The sequence below is a fragment of the Diospyros lotus genome, chromosome 6 (assembly GCF_014633365.1).
Source record: "Diospyros lotus cultivar Yz01 chromosome 6, ASM1463336v1, whole genome shotgun sequence".
Lineage (NCBI taxonomy): Eukaryota > Viridiplantae > Streptophyta > Magnoliopsida > Ericales > Ebenaceae > Diospyros > Diospyros lotus.
This window is the reverse complement of record NC_068343.1, coordinates 29,212,630-29,232,376: the sequence shown is the minus strand read 5'-3', so window position 1 is coordinate 29,232,376 and position 19,747 is coordinate 29,212,630.

Below are 19,747 nucleotides of genomic sequence, written 5' to 3'. Positions count from 1 at the left end.
TTTTCTAGTTTAAAACGATGGGTGCAAATCAGAACACGAGCCTGTCTGATTAAAGCTTTGATTTTACAGGATTTCTAATGGTCCAGTTGCTTTACAAATCCATCTATCCCTCACGCACGTGAGCGAGGTAACCCAGGTCGAAGGCACTCGTGGGCGTGGTTTTTTTTTTTTTTTTTTTTTTTTTAAATAATACAAAAATAAATTTCATCAGTTTATGTTGACATATATTATATTTTTAGCTTCTACACTTTTTAATTTTTAATGTATTTTAAAATGTATAATATATTTTTTGTATTTACAACACTTGCAGGTCAAATTTAGATTTTTAGTAAAAATTATTGAGATACCAGCCGCTTTAGAATAAAAGAGAAGTACCATAAAAGAAAAATTGAATTATTGGAAGAATAAATTGAGACATAACAAACAATAACATCTTAAGTGTAAGATTCGCGTACCGCAAGGGTAAAATATGGGCACTACAAGAGTAAAATAAATAGGCATACCAAAAGATGAAATTATGCAATGCACTGTGGTTCATAAAGTTATGTATTTGATAAACGAGAACTTATAAATTATTAGAATAATTAAAACTATATGTCATATATCATGATAAAAAAAATTATAAGAAAAATTAAAACATAAAATGCCTGGCCATCCCGAAAAGCTAGCTCGACTCAAGAAGACGATCCAAAAATATGAAAATCATTAGGGTCTCCTAAAACTTAAAAAAGTCAGAGATCTCGCAAGGTCCCCCACAAATTAAAATATTAATTTGGGAGACCTTTGCAAGGTCCTCAAACAAGGAGAAGAGGATCTTCCAATAGAAGTGCAAAATAAAAGGCAAACTACCTTGCATTGACAATATATTTGAAATTTGAATTAAAAGAAGATGAGCAATTAGAATGTGTGAATGAACCTGTTCCAGTATCTGAGAAGTCAGAGAAAGTGATCTATATTGCTGGCCTTGGACTAGGATTGTTACAACATTGTGAACACCAAGCATGAAAAAGCTTTGTGTAGCAGTGGACAAAAATCCCACAATTACCATCCTTGCCAATTGAAAGCAAATGAAAAAAATTAATAGGCATCATAATCAAAATAATTTCAACTAAAAATAATAAATAAATTATACTTACTCAGTTTGCCACAAAACTTCTTCAACCTTGAAGTCTCATTTATCCCTCAAAATAAAATCAGGGTTTATTTGGTGATATCCACAACTTTTTAGTAGTTGTGGAACCATATTTACCATATACTGAAATTTATCTTCATAGTTTATGCGTGTGATAGAGGTGTAAATATGAACACATTGAGAGTTTATATCAAAACTTACCAAAATCAAATAATTATTATCTATATTTGTAGGGCATAACATGTTGTCCACAGTGATAAATCCATTGGACTCATGCATCTCCCCCCAAAACATAGAATATCAACTTCAAAGAATGACTTCCACTTTTCTTCCTTATATAGCTTCCATGAACTTTTCAATGATTGTTGTGTGTATAAAATCACAAAGGATAAATTTTTTTAATAAGAAAGTAAATTTCACAATATAATTTAGACATATATTTATTATTACAGAACTTATAGCAAATGTGCTTGCAACCAATGAAAATCTCTTATTGTTTGTCCTTGATTCGTTCAGCCTTTTATTAAGCATGTACACATAGCTATCCATGTGTTGTGAGGATTTAAACAAAAAGTTAATAAGCAATATGAAATTCAAATTAAAATATTAGTTACATATATTGATTATATTATCGACATACAAAACCGATACAAGAAAATTAATTGAAATATCGGTTACATATATCAATTATATTACCGACACACGAAACTGATATAGGAAAATCAATAGAAATATCGATTACCTCTATAGATTATATTATTGACAGATGAGACCGATACATGAAAATCAATAGAAATATTGGTTACTTATATCGATTATATAACCGATTTATGAAACTGATACAAGGAAAGCAACGATATATGAAATCGATAACATAAAATGATACATAGAACCTATACAATTAGAGAATTACTTACATTAGATTGGAGCTAGCTGTTTGGTGTGAAGAGGATATAAAAAAAAAATTCTTATTTATTTGACAGCATGAAGCGTTAATAAATGTTGTCCTGATTGGCACCACAGTTGCCCCACCAAATTAGGTCTTGAAGCTAGTTTTACCCATCAAAGCAAGTGGGTTGGGTCATAACTTAGGCAAGAAGTCAAGACCGAGGGTTTTCTATTCCTAGTCCCAGGCATCTCATATAGTTTCAGTTCCTCTCTACAGATCTTGTTAAGGCTTTTGAGCATTGCTTTCAAAATTGCTCGAATTCCAAGAAATACTGAAATTCTGATGGAAAATCTGAGTACGGATGTGAATGACCCTCACTCCATGGGAACAACGATCATCGGCGTTACTTACGATAGAGGCGTCATCCTTGGTGCCGACTCTTGAACCAGCACCGGTACCAAATCTACCATTTTTCTTTTCCTTTTTTAAATTTGCATCATTCCATTTATTTGGTTTCTGAGGAACTAAAGAATCCATTTCTTAGGGAAATTCTATTCGCAGCCCGATAAATTACTCTTCACGGCCCGATCAAGTAAATTTTTATTTTTACTCTTTACAACCACAAGAATTACTCTTTACAGCCCATAAATTTTCAAATATGCCCTCACAGCCACACCATTTCTCACCATTTCTCAAACAAACCCTAACAATCGTCGGCCATTGTTTTGTGGGGAAGAAGAAATCTGGATTGAAATCAGGTACGTCTTCTGTTTAGTGTTTAATTTCTTCAATAATCGCATATGGCGGCATTGCCATCAGCCACCATGGCCGCCACCATTGCGGCTGACAAAAACAGCCATGGTGGCTGCCATCGTCGCCGCCGGGGTAGGGGAAGGGGGGTTTCTGCAACCCCCCGCACCGCGAGGTGTGGGGGTTTCAGCGGTGCGGGGCTTTCAAAAACCCCCGAACCCGGTTCTGGGTTCTCGAACCCGCAGTTCTGGGTTCCTCGAACTTGGGTTGGAGAAACCCGAATCGGAAATTTATTAATGTATTTATTTTTTATTTTTTGTAGTTTTGTGCCTTTTGATTTTTTTTTAAATATCATTGATTTCATATTATTCTCACATGTTATTTTTTATATTAATTATATTTTTACACTTCACCTTTTTAATAAATCCAATTGTTATTAATCTTATTATAAACAATTTTATTTGTCATCATGCATTTAGACATTTAATATAACATTCTTATATGAATTAAATTAATTTTGTAATAGATTATTATTATTTTAAAAATGACTGATATGGTACATTCATTTATAGGTATGGAATGTACTCGAGGGGGAGGAGTAGAAGGAGCTTGCCTATCTTCATCTTGCCAGCGTTTGACAGCTTCCACAAGGAGGAGAAGGGTAGAGGGTCATAATGGTCGTTCTGTAACTAATACATCTATCTTAAAGTCGCACATTTTTGAGCAGCCAGGTACTTTGAACTCATCACCTCCTAGTGCTCCGGAGCATCCATCTACTAGTGCTCTGGACGATATTATTGAACTATTTTTGGGAGGCCCTGAAGATCCATCCATTTTAAAGAGTTTTAAAAATCATGTTGCTGTTAGCATATGGGATAGAGAAGTAAGCGATTATGAAAATAATTTTACATTTAAAATAATTATTGTAATTTTATTAATCATTTTATTATTTTTGTGTAACAGGAAAGAGGTGTATTAAAGTGCAATAGCTATGGACAAAGAATTCTGGATTGGCCATTGGCAAATCAACAACGTATTCATGATGTTGTCATAAGATCTCGGTTGGCACCTTTGATAGAATCCACGTATTGATTTGTAAATCCTACAATCGTGTCAGCCTTTTCAGAGAGATGGCAACCAGAGACTAACACATTTCATCTACCATTTGGTGAGATAATAATCACGCTAGATGACGTTGCTACTATTCTAAAGATACTAGTTGCTGGCAGCCCTGTATCAGTCCCTTATTTGACAGGCAATGACGCTCAGAACTTACTTTGTCGTTTACTTGGGGTCTCAGTAGTAGAAGCAGCAAGCCAGATAGCGGAGACTCAGGGACCATATGTGAAATTAGAGTGGCTGAGAAGAACGTTTATGAACGTACCAGATTCAGCTCCGGATGAAAAGATCTACGATGCCAGTAGGGCATATTTGTTATTTTTATTAGGTTGTACATTATTTATGGATAAGAGTGGTAACATGATTTCGGTTTCCTATCTTGCATTGTTGGAAGACTTGAGTGTATCTGGTATGTATGCAAACTTGTGTTCTTTACAAGTTAATCCTGAGCATCTCGGGAATATCTTACTATTAATGTCCAAATATTAATCTCATGATTTTGAAAATGGTTATTTCAGATAATGAAAACCCAATGTTCCCAAGGATATGTGCGAAGATACAGCTTGGGAGTTCAAGGAAGAAATTTCCAAACCTAAAGGTAAATGTCCTAAATGCCAGAAAACTCACCCCAGATGTAACGACCAGTTAGAGGGCCCATAATTTATTAAGAATTATTTAGGCATTTATTTAATTTTTGAGAATTGCCAAGGTGGTAATTTAGAGATTTTTTTATTTAGAGAATAGCATTTAAAGGCATTTAATTGTGTGGAAATAGGTGCAAGGGCATGAGAGTAATTATAGAGTTTTAATAATAATTTCTTTTAATAAGAATTATTATTTATCTAATTAAAGTTATATTAAGAATGGGAGTCAATGTGTAAGAAGAAGTTGAGAGTCTCCTAATTGTAGTAGGAGAATGAGTTGGGCTTTTAGGGTTATTCTCCAGTATATATATATATATATATATACTCATAGTGTCTAGTTTTTCTTCACGCCATGAAGAACAGAGAGCCCGGGAGATAACAGTATGTTTACATAGGAGGAGCTTTGCAAATTGTTTGAGGAATCCGATCATCGTAAGGCAAGTATCCTCCTTGTAATCCCTCCCATTACAGGTTCTTGTGAGTTGTTTTCAGATTATCCAGTATCTTTGTTGAGTTTTTTAGTTTTATATCAGCCAACAGATACCTATGTATATATATATATATGCGTTTCAGTGACTTCAAGGCAGTTCATGCATGATTTCTTTTATCGATTCAATCAGATTAATTCTTGAATCATCCTTGATATTGTTCTTGTCAATTGGGATTTGTTTTCCCAAGATTTTATTCAGAATGGTGTAGATTTGTTAGTTTTGTTTCAAGACAGAGTCTCTATAATCGTTCATGTTCGTAAAAAATATTTGCAGACATCCAGATGTGAGCCCTCATATCCGGATGGGTTAATTAGATCGTGTGTGTAGCATCCAGATGGGCTAGAGGCTATCTGGATGAGAGAAAACGTTTTATGTGAGTGACATCCGGATGGCCTATATGCATATCCGGATGGCTTGAAAGTTCTGTGAGTAACATCCAGATAGCCCTTGGGCATATCTGAATGGTTTTAGTAATATATTCGGATGGTTTGTATAACATCCGGACAAGTCTAGTGCCTATTGTGAGTGATATCCGGATGCCTTGAGTCGTATCCGGATGTGTCTCTTATTCTCTGTGAGTGATATCTGGATATCTTGGTTCATACCCGGATGAGTCTTTAGTATTTTGCGATTGGTATTCGGATGCCTTCTTCATGTATCTGGATAGGTCTAGCATATCCGGATACCTTGTTTCATATCCGAATGTCTCTTTTTCAAGTTGAAGAATCATATCCGAATAGTCTTCTATAGCATCTGACTGTCTTGTGAGATATCTGAATGTCCAGAATCATATCTGGATGTCCTAGTTCATATCCGAATACATCTTAGCATATTTGAATAGCTCGTTCTTTGTGCTTCCAATGTATCTGGATGACTTGATTCATATCCGGATGGCTCTTTCATATCCAGATATCCTTCCTCATATCCAGATGATTTTTTCCAGAATTTCAAATATGCTTCCAGAGAGTCCCAAATCAAGTTTTAATTAAATTAAAGTATTCAATACTCCTAAATATTGAATTCTCATGCCAAGTATGATAAATTTAACATGCCCATACCATAATACATAATTCATAGAATCTTTGTATTCCAATATATTGAAAATCAATTTACATACATGTTCAACATTATTTCGTGAGATTTTGTGCATATATCTTGGTATGAGCATTAAACATGACTTTATATGGAGCATTACATATCGTATGCTAGCATGTATATGAGCATTGCATTGTACTATGCGTGATAGGCAGCTAGTTTGCGAGGATCTCATCAGTTTCAGTTTATGTGTTGCTCTCCTGGTGGCGACTAGGGGGTTAGGGGCATATTGTCCACAGTATATGCTTACAGTTTGTATGCAGGATTCAGATCAGTCAGGTATATTTTATCATATTTTGTGGGCTTATGAGACAAAGTTGCATACTTGCATTTAGTTTACAGTTTATGTGCATTACATTTTTGTGAATGCAATCAGACAGTGATTATTCTGAGTACAAGTTTAGTAAGCATTTTACCAGTATAGATGTTCTTTGATTTAGATTAAGTTATTCTTTCTAGTTTATTACTTGCTGAGCTTTATAGCTCATCTTGTACTTGGTCGGGCTGTCAAACACCGATAGATTAGATGAATAATGATTCGGATTTGCAATAAGGGTGCAACCCAAAGTTGTCTTCCAATGAACCTCAAACGGATCTGTCAAAACAAGACTAAACAGGGGGGGGGGGGGTTGATGAAAAACAGAAAATAAAATAAACAAGAACACAGTAAACCGAGATGCAACCAGTTGCAACCTTTCCTCCCTACCCGGGTATCATCATCCACCATATAAAGAACCTATTTATCTTTAATCCCCAGATCTAAAGAAAATGCTTGACAATCGTCGAAGACTAAATCGAAACAAATATAAAAATCACAGAAGATCTTCTTAATCAATATACAAGTTTCAATTTTTTTTAGCACACAGATCTGAAACTGACATGAACAATCACCCACTAAGTTTATGTTGTTTCTTGCAAACCAATACCCCAATCGAGCCTATTAGTCAAATCTGCCCAAGCAACATGCATGCATTCATACGATTGCATAAAATACATACACACTTGAGAAGAAGCAAAGAAACAAAACCATAAGATTAAAGATGAAAACAGATATACAAAAACGTCCAGAGATTCAAACGGGATAAGGAGTATGGCATGCAACCGGTTACAAAATCCTTAGCCTTCCATCTTGACAAGAACAATGGAGAAAAGGAAAATTGGCTACTGGTCACATGAGAAAAGAATTATCCAGCCCTAATGGCCTCTTAATGTGCTTAAATAGAGCTTAGGGAGGAAACCCTAGGTTACCGAAACTTCACAGCTGATTTCGAATAGGATAACGTGCGTTATGGGCTTCGGTCCCTTCATAAAAATTGTATATCAGGAAGAGTAGATGAATGTGGGATTTTTAATCACTTGATTTGGATATCGGACGCCCAAGTTATGGCCTTTTAAAGATTTAGCATCTGTGCAGCTTTCCTAATTTAACCCAGCTATCTGGTCCCGACTTTGAAGCGATGTTTGGAGGCCCAAACGAACTCTGATTTGGACAAACCATACCATTACAGAAATCCTAAGAAGTCCTCTACAATATCTCTGAAGACATCATTCACTTTCTAGGATTATAACTTGGCCAAACATTTGAAAGAATCACAGAAGGTCAAATCTGGCAGCACACTTTTTGCTTCTTTGTCTCCAATCTCCTTGTTTCCCTTCTTGTCATCAAAATTCCTTATGACCCAGGAAGCCCTAATCTGTCCAAAATAAAATAAAATAGTGTGAAGCCCAATTCCTATAAAATAAAATAAAACAAAATCAAGATGAATAAAATGACACAACTAACGTGCAAAAAGACTAAATATGAGGGCTAAATAATATGAAAATATGCGCTCTATCAAATTCCCCCACACTTAGACTTTTGCACTCCTGGGCAAAACACTAGACAAGTTTTATAGGAATTCAACACGCAAAGATCAACTTTCTTACATTTCCCAAACAAACAAGTAACACGGCAATTTTACTTGGCAAGACGAGTCAAAATAAGCAGACCCTCATAGAATAAGAATATGCTCTCAAGTTCCTCAAATGCTATGCCTCACTCCACTCAATCACAATTCCACTACGAGATATGCTCATCTTCTAAATCTCCACCCTCAATGCTTTTTGCATGCAAATCAAAAGGACTTTTATTCATGGCTCTGAAAAGGATAGGAAGATAACAATGAAAAGTAAAGTAAACCTTAGGAATAAAACTTTCAAGACAATCCAAGATCAAATGAAGAACTATTAAGCAAGCAGAAAATAGAACATTTTTTTTTTTTTAAGAATGGTGGGTGCGTTTTACGCTCCATCCCAACCTTTGTGAGTGTGTTTTACGCTCCATCTCACCCTGGCGAGTGCGTTTTACGCTCCATCTCACCTTGGCCTTGGGCCTTTCTATTTATTCAACCTAAAGAAGGGGAAAGATCCTTTTTTTTTTTGTTTGTTTTTTTTTTTTGAAAAATTGCGAGTAAAATGAAAAAAATGCCTTAATCATCTTTTCACATGCATGAGCACTGATAGCTTCAATAAAGATTCAAAACAAGCTCTGGAGTGATACCCATAATTAGCGAATGCATGCATATCATAAGAAAGAACATGCACGAGCACAAATATCCTCACAAAGAGAACCTCAATCAACCCACCAAGCCAAACTCATTTCCAATTTACTTGAAAGCCCCTCCCCCAAAAAAAATAAGATCGACTTTCTAAACATGCCAAATTCTTTCAAACTCAATTTGCCTCATTTTGCATTTATTTATTTATTTTTTCTATTCTAAAACTCCCCCCCCCTCACACCCAAACATTACATTGTCCTCAATGTAAGCATGCATCAAGAATCATGTATAGGACAAGTAAGAAAAGTAAGGAGAGAGAAACAGCCTTGTCTATCAAATGGAGGTGGCGTTGAGGAGATGCAACTCCTCCATAATGTGCTCTTGAAAGTCCTCATGGAATGGCTTAAGTCGATGCCCATTCACTGTGAATTGCTTCGCATTGGACTCATCCTTGATTTCAACTGCACCATAAGGAAAAACATGAGTAACCAGGAAAGGACCCGTCCAACGGGAACGTAATTTACCTAGCATCAACTTAAGGTGGGAATTGTATAGTAGGACTTTCTGACCAACTTCAAACTCCTTCCTCATGATCAGCTTGTCACGTGCAACCTTTGTTTTCGCCTTGTAGATCCTTGAGTTCTCATATGCTTCCAGTCGAATCTCTTCAAGTTCCTGGAGTTGGAGCTTCCTTTGGGACCCCGCTTGACTGATGTCCATATTACATTGCTTCACCGCCCAATATGCTTTATGCTCTATCTCCACTGGCAGGTGGCATGCTTTGCCAAAAACAAGCCGGTATGGGGACATGCCAATGGGAGTCTTGAATGCGGTACGGTAAGCCCATAATGAATCCTCCAATCTCTTGGACCAATCTTTCCTATTGGGCTGGACTGTCTTCTCCAAGATGTGATTGATCTCTCTGTTGGACACTTCAGCCTGCCCATTGGTCTGTGGATGATATGCTGCCGCCACTCTGTGTATTACCCCATACTTGCGAAGTAGGGTGTCCATCTTTCTATTGCAAAAGTAGGATCCTTGGTCGTTGATGATGGCTCTGGGAATGCCAAACCTGCAAAATATGTGAGAACGAACAAAATCTACAACCATAGAAGCATCATCAGTCCTGGTGGCTTTAGCTTCCACCCACTTAGAAACATAATCCACAGCTAACAGAATGTACACATAACCAAATGACACAGGAAATGGACCCATGAAGTCAATGCCCCAAACATCAAAGATTTCACAAAACAATAAGGGTTGTTGAGGCATTTCATTCCTACGTGATATAGTGCCTGTGTGTTGGCAACGTGTACAATTATTACAAAACTCATATGAATCCTTAAAGAGTGAAGGCTAATATAATCCAGAATCTAGGACTTTCCTAGCTGTACGTTGGGGACCAAAGTGACCACCACATGCAAGTGTGTGACAAAAATTTAAGACAGAAGCAAACTCATGGTTAGGCACACATCTCCTGATGACCTGGTCACTACACATGCACCACAGATAGGGATCATCCCACACATAGTACCAAGCCTGACTCTTAAATTTATTTAGTTGTTCCTTCTTAAGATATGCAGGTAATTCAGAAGCAACTAAATAATTTACCAAATCAACATACCAAGGCTCAGCACCATGAATGTGGTAGAGTAACTCATTTGGAAAATCATCTCTGATGGGTTGGGAGTCCATGACAGATGGATCTGAGGTGGAAGGAATGCGACTGAGGTGGTCGGCTACCAAGTTCTCTACTCCACTTTTATCCTTAATCTCAATGTCAAATTCTTGGAGCAAGAGCATCCACCTTATCAAACGAGGTTTGGCATCAGGCTTCTTCAAGAGGTACCTAAGAGCTGCATGGTTAGAAAAGACAGTAACTTTAGAACCAAGTAAATAGGATCTAAATTTATCCAATGCAAAAATAATAGACAAGAGCTCTTTTTCCGTAGTGGTATAATTAGCCTGTGCCGCATCCAATGTATGCGAAGCGTAGGCTATGACATGGGATTTCTTCTCCACACGCTGGGAAAGGACGGTACCCACTGCAAAGTTGGAGGCGTCGCACATCAACTCGAAGGGAAACTCCCAGTCGGGTGGCTGTATGATGGGTGGAGAAATCAATCGGCTCTTCAATTTTTCAAATGCCCGCTTGCAGGGCTCATCGAAGTGGAAATTCACATCTTTTTGGAGTAGGTGGGAAAGTGGAAGTACAACCTTGCTGAAATCCTTGATGAAACTCCGGTAGAATCCTGCATGTCCGAGGAAGGAACGCACCTCTCGTACAGAAGTGGGGTAAGGCAAAGAAGCAATAACATCAACCTTAGACCAATCCACTTCTATACCCTTCTTAGATAAAACATGCCCTTAAACAATTCCTTGTTCTACCATGAAATGACATTTTTCAAAATTTAAAACAAGGTTCTTTTCAATGCACCTCTCTAGGACTCTACCCAAGATAACCAAGAAATCATCAAAAGATATGCCATAAACTGAAAAATCATCCATGAACACTTCCATGCAATGCTCTAGAAAATCTGAAAATATACTTACCATGCATCGCTGAAAGGTACCTGGAGCATTACATAGACCGAAAGGCATCCTCCTATACGCGAAAGTGCCAAAGGAGCAGGTGAAGATGGTCTTCTCCTGATCCTCTGGGGCTATGCAAATCTGGAAGTAACCAGAAAAGCCGTCAAGGAAACAATAATGTGACTCACCAGCCAACCTCTCCAACATCTGATCAATGAATTGGAGGGGAAAATGATCCTTTCTGGTTGCTTGGTTCATCTTTCTATAATCAATGTAGACTCTCCAACTGTTCTGCATTCTCATGGGGATAAGCTCATTCTGCTCATTTGGGACCACCGTGATGCCCGTCTTTTTTGGAACAACCTGCACGGGACTCACCCACTTGCTGTCAGAAATAGGGTAAATAATACCAGCTGCAAGTAATTTACTTACCTCCTATTTTACCACATCAAGAATGGTGGGGTTGAATCTTCTTTGCGGCTGTCTTATAGGTTTGGCTCCTTCTTCTGGGAGGATACGGTGTATGCAAATAGATGGGCTGATCCCGAGAATGTCTGCTAGAGTCCAACCTATGGCCTGCTTGTTCTTCTTCAGCACATCCAATAACCTTTTCTCTTAGTCAGGCTGCAAGTTATTGGCGATGATGACAAACAGCTTCTCGCCATCCTCCAAGAAGGCATACTTGAGATGCTCGGGCAAAGGCTTGCACTCAAGGGATGGTGGCTGCTGCAATGAAGGGACTAACCTGCTTGTCTTTATCTCAAGGGTACTGTCTACCTGTTCAACATGGTTAGCAGAAATACTATCCTCCCCATGAGAAGTATAAGAATCAGATTGTGCATGCTCAATATGAACATCAGAATCATGGCTATTCAAAAATTCATCAATTTCTAAGCATGCCACACATTGACTACTTCCATCACTACAGTCAGGACAAAGAATAATGTCTGGGAATTCATGAACAGTGGGACATTCATCAATCAAATCACAAGACTTAGTGCATGCTTCATCAACCAACAATTGAATCAAGTTAACTTGCAAGGTGGAATGATCTTTAGAGGGACATTTCATGGCCTCAAGTATGTTAAAATGAATGGTGCTACCAGCAAATTCCATGGAAAGTGTACCCTCATGCACATTGATGATAGTCCTTGCAGTTTTCAAAAATGGCCTACCTAATATAAGAGGTGCATGCTCATGAAAATTGTCATCTTCCATATTTAAAACATAAAAATCAGCAGGGAAGATACAATCCTTAACCTTAACCAGGACATCCTCTAAGTCTCCAGATGGGTAGGTTGTGCTTCTATTAGCTAGCTGGACAACCACTCTTGTTGGCTTCAAAGGACCACACTGCAATGAAGCATAGATAGAGTTAGGCATAACATTAATGGATGCACCTAAATCTAGTAAAGCATTGCTAAATTGCATGTCTCCTATAGTACAAGGAATGGAAAACGTCCCTGGATCTCTGCACTTTGCTGGCATGGCAGGTTGGATAAGGGCGGAGACATTTCTTCCAAGGTTGACTTGTTCGTTCCCTCTTAATCTCCTCTTGTGCGTACATAAATCTTTGAGAAATTTTGCATACTTGGGGATCTTTCTGATGGCTTCAAGGAGGGGTATATTGACTTCCACTTTCTGGAATGTCTCCAGAATCTCTTTATCTAATTCGGCCTCTGCTCTTTTCTTGTTTTGTGTTGCTCGATGTAGGAATGGCAGGGGCCGGTTGTTGGAAGACTCTCCTTGTTCTTGATGGCTGGAGTTGGGCTGCTTGGCTTCTTGGATTGAGGAGGGTTGCTACTCATTGCTACCCTCTACATGCTGCTTCATGTTTGATGATGGTGGAGGGGTTGGGATGATCACTTCTTTCCCACTTCGAAGCATGATGGCACTAACATTACCCCTCGGATTGGCAATTGGTTGTGAAGGAAGCTGCCTCGAACCTTGACTCCTTAACTCATTGATGTTTGTGGCTAGCTGGCCTATTTGGGCCTCCAAATTTTGAATTGTGGTTTCTGTCTTTTGTTGGAATTGGAGTGTATTGGCTGCTAGTTGCTTAACAAGATCATCCAACCTAGGTTCTGACTTGGGTAAAGGTGGTGCTTGTTGCATGGCTTGGTTCGGCCTTGGTGGGGCATGGTTGCTGGAACTTGGACCTTGAGGATGATTAAATCTTTATGGCTGCTGAAATTGTTGCTGCTGCAAGTTGTGATTCTGGTATGGATGCTGCTGGAATGACTGGTTTGAAGACCCTCTATATCTAAAATTTGGGTGATCCCTCCATCCAGGATTATAGGTGGTTGAGTAGGGATCATACTTGTGTTGTTGCTGCTGCTGGAAAGGTTGATTGTGCTGCTGGAATGGTCTACCAGGGAAGATGCCAGCAACAGATTCAGTGTTCTCTTGTAGTTGGGGACATTGGTCTGTGGGGTGAGAGGGTAGGGAACATATTCCACACAACTGCTGCTGTGGCTGTTTCCTCTCCAATGCCAATTGTCTAACCATGGAAGCCAACTCCTCCAACTTGTTTTCTATCCTCTGCTGGTCCATAGTGGCAGCTACACTAATTTCATTGGTGGCCTTTTCAGGGGTGTTCATCCGAGTGCCGAACTATTGCGCATTTTGGGCCATCTTTGATATGAGCTCTTTGGCAGCAGCTGGGGTCTTTTCTGCCAAGGCTCCTCCACTTGCAGCATCTACCAAGTACTTGTCCATTGGGAGTAAGCCTTCATAAAGATATTGAACAAGGAGTTGGTCACTTATCTGGTGGTGTGGACAGCTTGAGCAGAGCTTCTTGAATCTCTCCCAGTACTCATGTAGGGTCTCACCACTCATTTGCCTTATACCACAAATTTCCTTCCTTATTAATGCTGTTCAGGAGGCTGGGAAGAATTTTTCCAGGAAGATCCGTTTCAATCCATCCCAGGTGGTAATGGTAGCTGGTGGCAGGTAATACAACCAGTCCTTGGCTGATCCATTTAGTGAGAATGGGAAGGCTCTCAGCTTGATTTGCTCTTCATCTACTCCTTGTGGTCGCATGGTTGAGCAAACAACATGAAACTCTTTCAGATGCTTAGCTGCGCTTAACCTTGTGCATTTATTTCAATCAAACACATACAAAATAAACAAAGAAGAAACAAGCATGCAGGCACAAGGCGTTTATACTCGCCAGTGTACGAGTGTGCGCTGTAGCACAATTTAATTTTCTGGGAAAGTCCAGGTCGATTCACTGGGAGATCGTTAATAAAATGAAAATAGAGCCGCGATGTAAATTGGGTTGTCAGGCCAATTCATTTGATTTTAAGTGAACAAAAATGAAGTACTGTAACTGTAAGAAGTCTTGAGTCAAGGCAATGTTCAGTGCCAGTTCCATAACTTCCCAACAGATAGATAGGTACCAAAAACACATGTCTGAATTAATTTGAGGTTTTGATATTAAAATGCATCTCAAGATGATGGTAGTTCTTGGTCTAGCAATCTCCATACATGGCATGAGAGATTCTACGTTAAGAAACTACCATAAATTAAAATACAGTTAATATGCAGTAATCAGATAACCCATTTGGATTTGGATATGATAGCATCTCCAGTTTAAGTAACCTCCATACATGGCATGGAGACTCTAAGTTTGGCTTATGCTCCACTCCAAATTCAAAAATTCAATGAACGCGCAATACTCAAATTAAATCAGGTTTCTGGTAATGCATTCGAAGTTCGGCTATCTTGGGAAATCTATGGCATTGGACACTGTCCGCGCCTTGGCCCAAGTTTAAGCTTAGCCACACATCTCCAAAGAAAAAATTAAAGAGACAGGAATTAAAGTTCTGGAATGTAAATACCGGAATTAAAATTAGAGAAATGTAGATGAACAATGAATTAAAGTTACAGAATAAAAAGAACAGAACGAAAACTACAGAATGTAAGTAACTGAAATGAAGAACACTGGAACAACATGAAGAAATAAAAACTACTGGAATTTAAGAACAAAAAGAAAGGAATAGAACAGTGTGCTTTTCCCCTTATTCTTGCAGAAATGGCGGATGGGGTCTCCTTTTTGTGAAGCTGACGATAGATATATATATATATTCATCTTCTGCAAATGGCCCTGGTCAAAGAAGAAATTACGTTGTGTGCCACCATGGTCATTTGCGCGTGCTCTGACAAAATCTTCAAAAAGGGATTCCGATGATGGTGATGGAAACAGCGTTGAACAATTTGGAGAGGGCATATCCGGATGAGGGACGAGTCATTCGAATGAGTTTGATCTTCAACAGTACTTGGACTTCATCCATCCGAATGGGTTGTGAAGCATCCAAATGAATGTTGGCTTTATCGGATTGAGCTTCACGCATGGCTGCCAAGACATTATAATATGTTATAATGTTATATATATATTATATGATATATTATATGCTTATATATTATATTATATATATGCTTCACGTATGCACTTATATGACATATATATATGTTTTATATTTATATAGGTATTATATTTATATATATTATATATATTATATTATATTTATTTTATCATTACTATTTTTCTTATATATTATATATATTTTTATATTAATTTTTTAAACCTGCATATAACCACAAATTGCATATAAATATTCAATTAAAACTAATTTTAAGATTAAACTAGGGGTATAAATATAATAAAATTTTAACATTTTTGAGCATCAATCAATGCTTGTGCGGATCCTCTCCTGCAAGACCATGAAACTTGGGCAACAAATGGATCAGTCCAGATTTCAATTCAAAATTTGCATCTAGTTGGGGGTATTGGATGCACAAAGGCTGGTAATGCACATCAGCTGCGGCCAGCTCTCTAATTGTTCTCTCATCCAAATGACCATGATTTCCATTTCCATTGTTTCCATTGTTTCCATTGTTTCCATTCCCATTATTTCCATTACCATAATCAGCCATATTGATGAATTCTGGAATAGGTTCGGATGAAGTATTAGAAACACTGCTAGGGTCAATCCTATCCCGAGACTTAAGCTCTCTAGCTTGCCTTCTAAGAGTGTTCTCTAATTCAAGATCCAAATCAAGTAATTTCTCCTTAGAGGACCTGGTCATGCACTAAAGATCAGCACACAAAATGGCCTATGCACACCAAAAACTCAAAAACACAAAACGTAACAATCAAGAATCCCTTAGATGATTTTTTTTTTATGCAATTTTTTTCACAAAATTTCAACACAAAAACATTGAGGGACCTAAAAACACTAAAAACCACACAAATTAGCCACTGAAAAACACAAAATGGCCCCAAAAGTGGTCTAAACGTTGGAATTTGGTCAAAAAATGACGTACGTCATCGCCAAAGGCGATGTGTTCGACTCAGAATACCCCAATTCCTTTGGACACCAAGTTTCGGCCCAAACCGAGATAGTCACTTTGGGTGCTAGTAGTGTGTAAACGAATTAGGAAATGCCACTATTTTGATGCAAAAACCACTCAAAAGGCAAGGAAAATAAAAAGGAAACACACAAAAATAAAAAAATAAAAAAGAAAAGAAAAGTGAAAGAAAGAACCAATTTTCCTTAGGTGAGTAGGTTGATTTTGGAAGTTTCCTCTTGAAGGCAGATTTCGGTTTTGCAAACCTTCTATATTGTGTCGCACAACTGATCACCTAAAAGGAAACCAGAAAAAGAAAAAAAAATGAAAGTTAGTAATATTAGAAGAAAATCAGTGAAGGAAAAAGGAAAAGGGTTAGAAATTAGTATCCTGTTATGACAGAAACAGTTTTGACGGTTCCCCGGCAACGGTGCCAAAATCTGGTCGGGCTGTCGAACACCTATAAATTAGAAGAATAATGATTCGGATTTGCAATAAGGGTGCAACCCAAAGTCGTCTCCCAACGAACCTCGAACAGATATGTCAAAATAAGACTAAACGGGGGGGGGGGGTTTGATGAAAAACAGAAAACAAAATAAACAAGAACACAGTAAACCGAGATGCAACCAGTTGCAACCTTTCCTCCCTACCCGGGTATCATCATCCACCATATAAAGAACCTATTTATCTTTAATCCCCAGATCTAAAGAAAATGCTTGACCATTGCCGAAGACTAAATCAAAAAAAATATAAAAATCATAGAAGATCTTCTTAATCAATATACAAGTTTCAATTTTTTTTAGCACACAGATCTGAAACCGACATGAACAATCGCCCACTAAGTTTATGTTGTTTCTTGCAAACCAATACCCCAATCGAGCCTATTAGTCAAATCTTCCCAAGCAACATGCATGCATTCATACGATCGCATAAAATACATACACACTTGAGAAGAAGCAAAGAAACAAAACCATAAGATTAAAGATGAAAACAGATATACAAAAACGTCCAGAGATTCAAACGGGATAAGGAGTATGGCATGCAACCGGTTACAAAATTCTTAGCCTTCCATCTTGACAAGAACAATGGAGAAAAGGAAAATTGGCTATTGTTCACGTGAGAAAAGAATTATCCAGCCCTAATGGCCTCTTAATGTGCTTAAATAGAGCTTAGGGAGGAAACCCTAGGTTACTGAAACTTCACAGCTGATTTCGAATAGGATAAGGTGCGTTCTGGGCTTCGGACCTTCATAAAAATTGTAGATCAGGAAGACTAGATTAATTTGGGATTTTTAATCACTTGATTTGGATATCGGACGCCCAAGTTATGGCCTTTTAAAGATTCAGCGTCTGTGCAGCTTTCCTAATTTAACCCAGCTATCTAGTCCCGACTTTGAAGCGATGTTTGGAGGCCCAAACTAACTCGAATTTGGACAAACCATACCATTCCAAAAAGCCTAAGAAGTCCTCTACAATATCTCTGAAGACATCATTCACTTTCTGGGATTATAACTTGGCCAAACATTTGAAAGAATCACAGAAGGTCAAATCTGCAGCACACTTTTTGCTTCTTTGTCTCCAATCTCCTTGTTTCCCTTCTTGCCATCAAAATTCCTTATGACCCAGGAAGCCCTAATCTGTCCAAAATAAAATAAAATAGTGTGAAGCCCAATTCCTATAAAATAAAATAAAACAAAATCAAGATGAATAAAATGACACAACTAACGTGCAAAAAGACTAAATATGAGGGCTAAATAATATGAAAATATGCGCTCTATCAGTACTCTTCACCATTCCAGGTCTTATTAGGGGAGTACCAGATGTGGGGCCTAGTGGCAGTGGTCAGTAGTGTGTGTACGTGGAGTCGCTTAAGAACAAAAGATGTCTGGGAGTTTTGTTAGTTTATAGTGTCTTGCCAGTGTAAGATTATTTTCATATTTATTGAGGGATTGTTCGTCAAATAGAGTTTATGGTTTTAGTTTATTTTGACTTAGAGTTTTTATTTCAGTTTGATTGAGATGTCTAGTTATGATATCAGGTTTTAGTTTATCAAAGAGTTTTATTTTATTTGATTTATTTTTCCTGTAACACCTCTTCTCGGGCTATTCTAGGAGAGGGGGTGTTACAGTATTGGTATCAGAGCGGTGTTTTGAGGTGTCTCCCATACACACATAAAATGTTGGTTAGAGTTAGGACTTGTGTCTGTCAATTAGATAAATTGGCCCAATTAACAGTATTGTAACCCTGAGTGGTGATGCAAGAAGATGAGTAATATAGGTGGATGACCCCATACTCACAGTCAGACTGCTTCTATTCTAGATGAGGTTCCAATATCCACGCCTGGCTCACTAGGGGAGTTTGGTAGTGATGTACAGTAGGGGATGGCTGAGATGCGAGGTGTGACGCCCTGATGCATACTATCGGGTGTCACCGTAACCCATGGTTACAATCCTGGCCCACTTCAAAGAGCAGTTATGCCTTGCTAACATAAAGTATTAAAATAATATGGGCACCCTTGGTGGGGTCCAGGCTTCACCGCCTTCGACTGTCGAGAGCTCGGGTTTAAAATACATAGGTAGCGGAAATTTACCCTATTCTCGAACCCGATTAAGCCCTTAAAATATAATTGCAATTTCAAATAAAATAAATAAATACCAACACGCTAATAGCATGCATATTTATACTATATTTTGGCATTTCACCTCAGTCTTATTAGGCTATTTGAAGTAATTTTTGCTGATCTTTCATTGTTTCTATTTTATTATGCTTCAAATCATCCTTACATTATTTTCTATCTTACTTCTATGGATCTAGGCTTTAGGGAATATTGGATGGACTAGAGAAGTGGCTCAACTAAAGGAGCTGACTTGGGCTGCTCAATTTTGCTGTTTTTGGGCTCACTTATTTTCTGTTGGGCTAGGCCCAACCCTAGCCTTCCTAGCTCTTCATTTCTTAGCCATGTATTTAAGGCCTCTTAGCACTCATTTCCATCATAGAAGGAAAGGGAGAAAAGAGAGAGAATTCTCTGGCCGTTTTTGTTGTTGTAGCATTTTTTCTGTTTTCTTCATTTTGTTCCATTTTGTCTTCCTTGCTGTAATGATAGGCTAGAGCATTTGTAACCGGTTGTGTATCTTGAATCCATGTGGAATCTGAGTCCCGGATGAGCTACAAAAAACCTGGTTTGTTGTTTGTTTCTTATTCATTTCC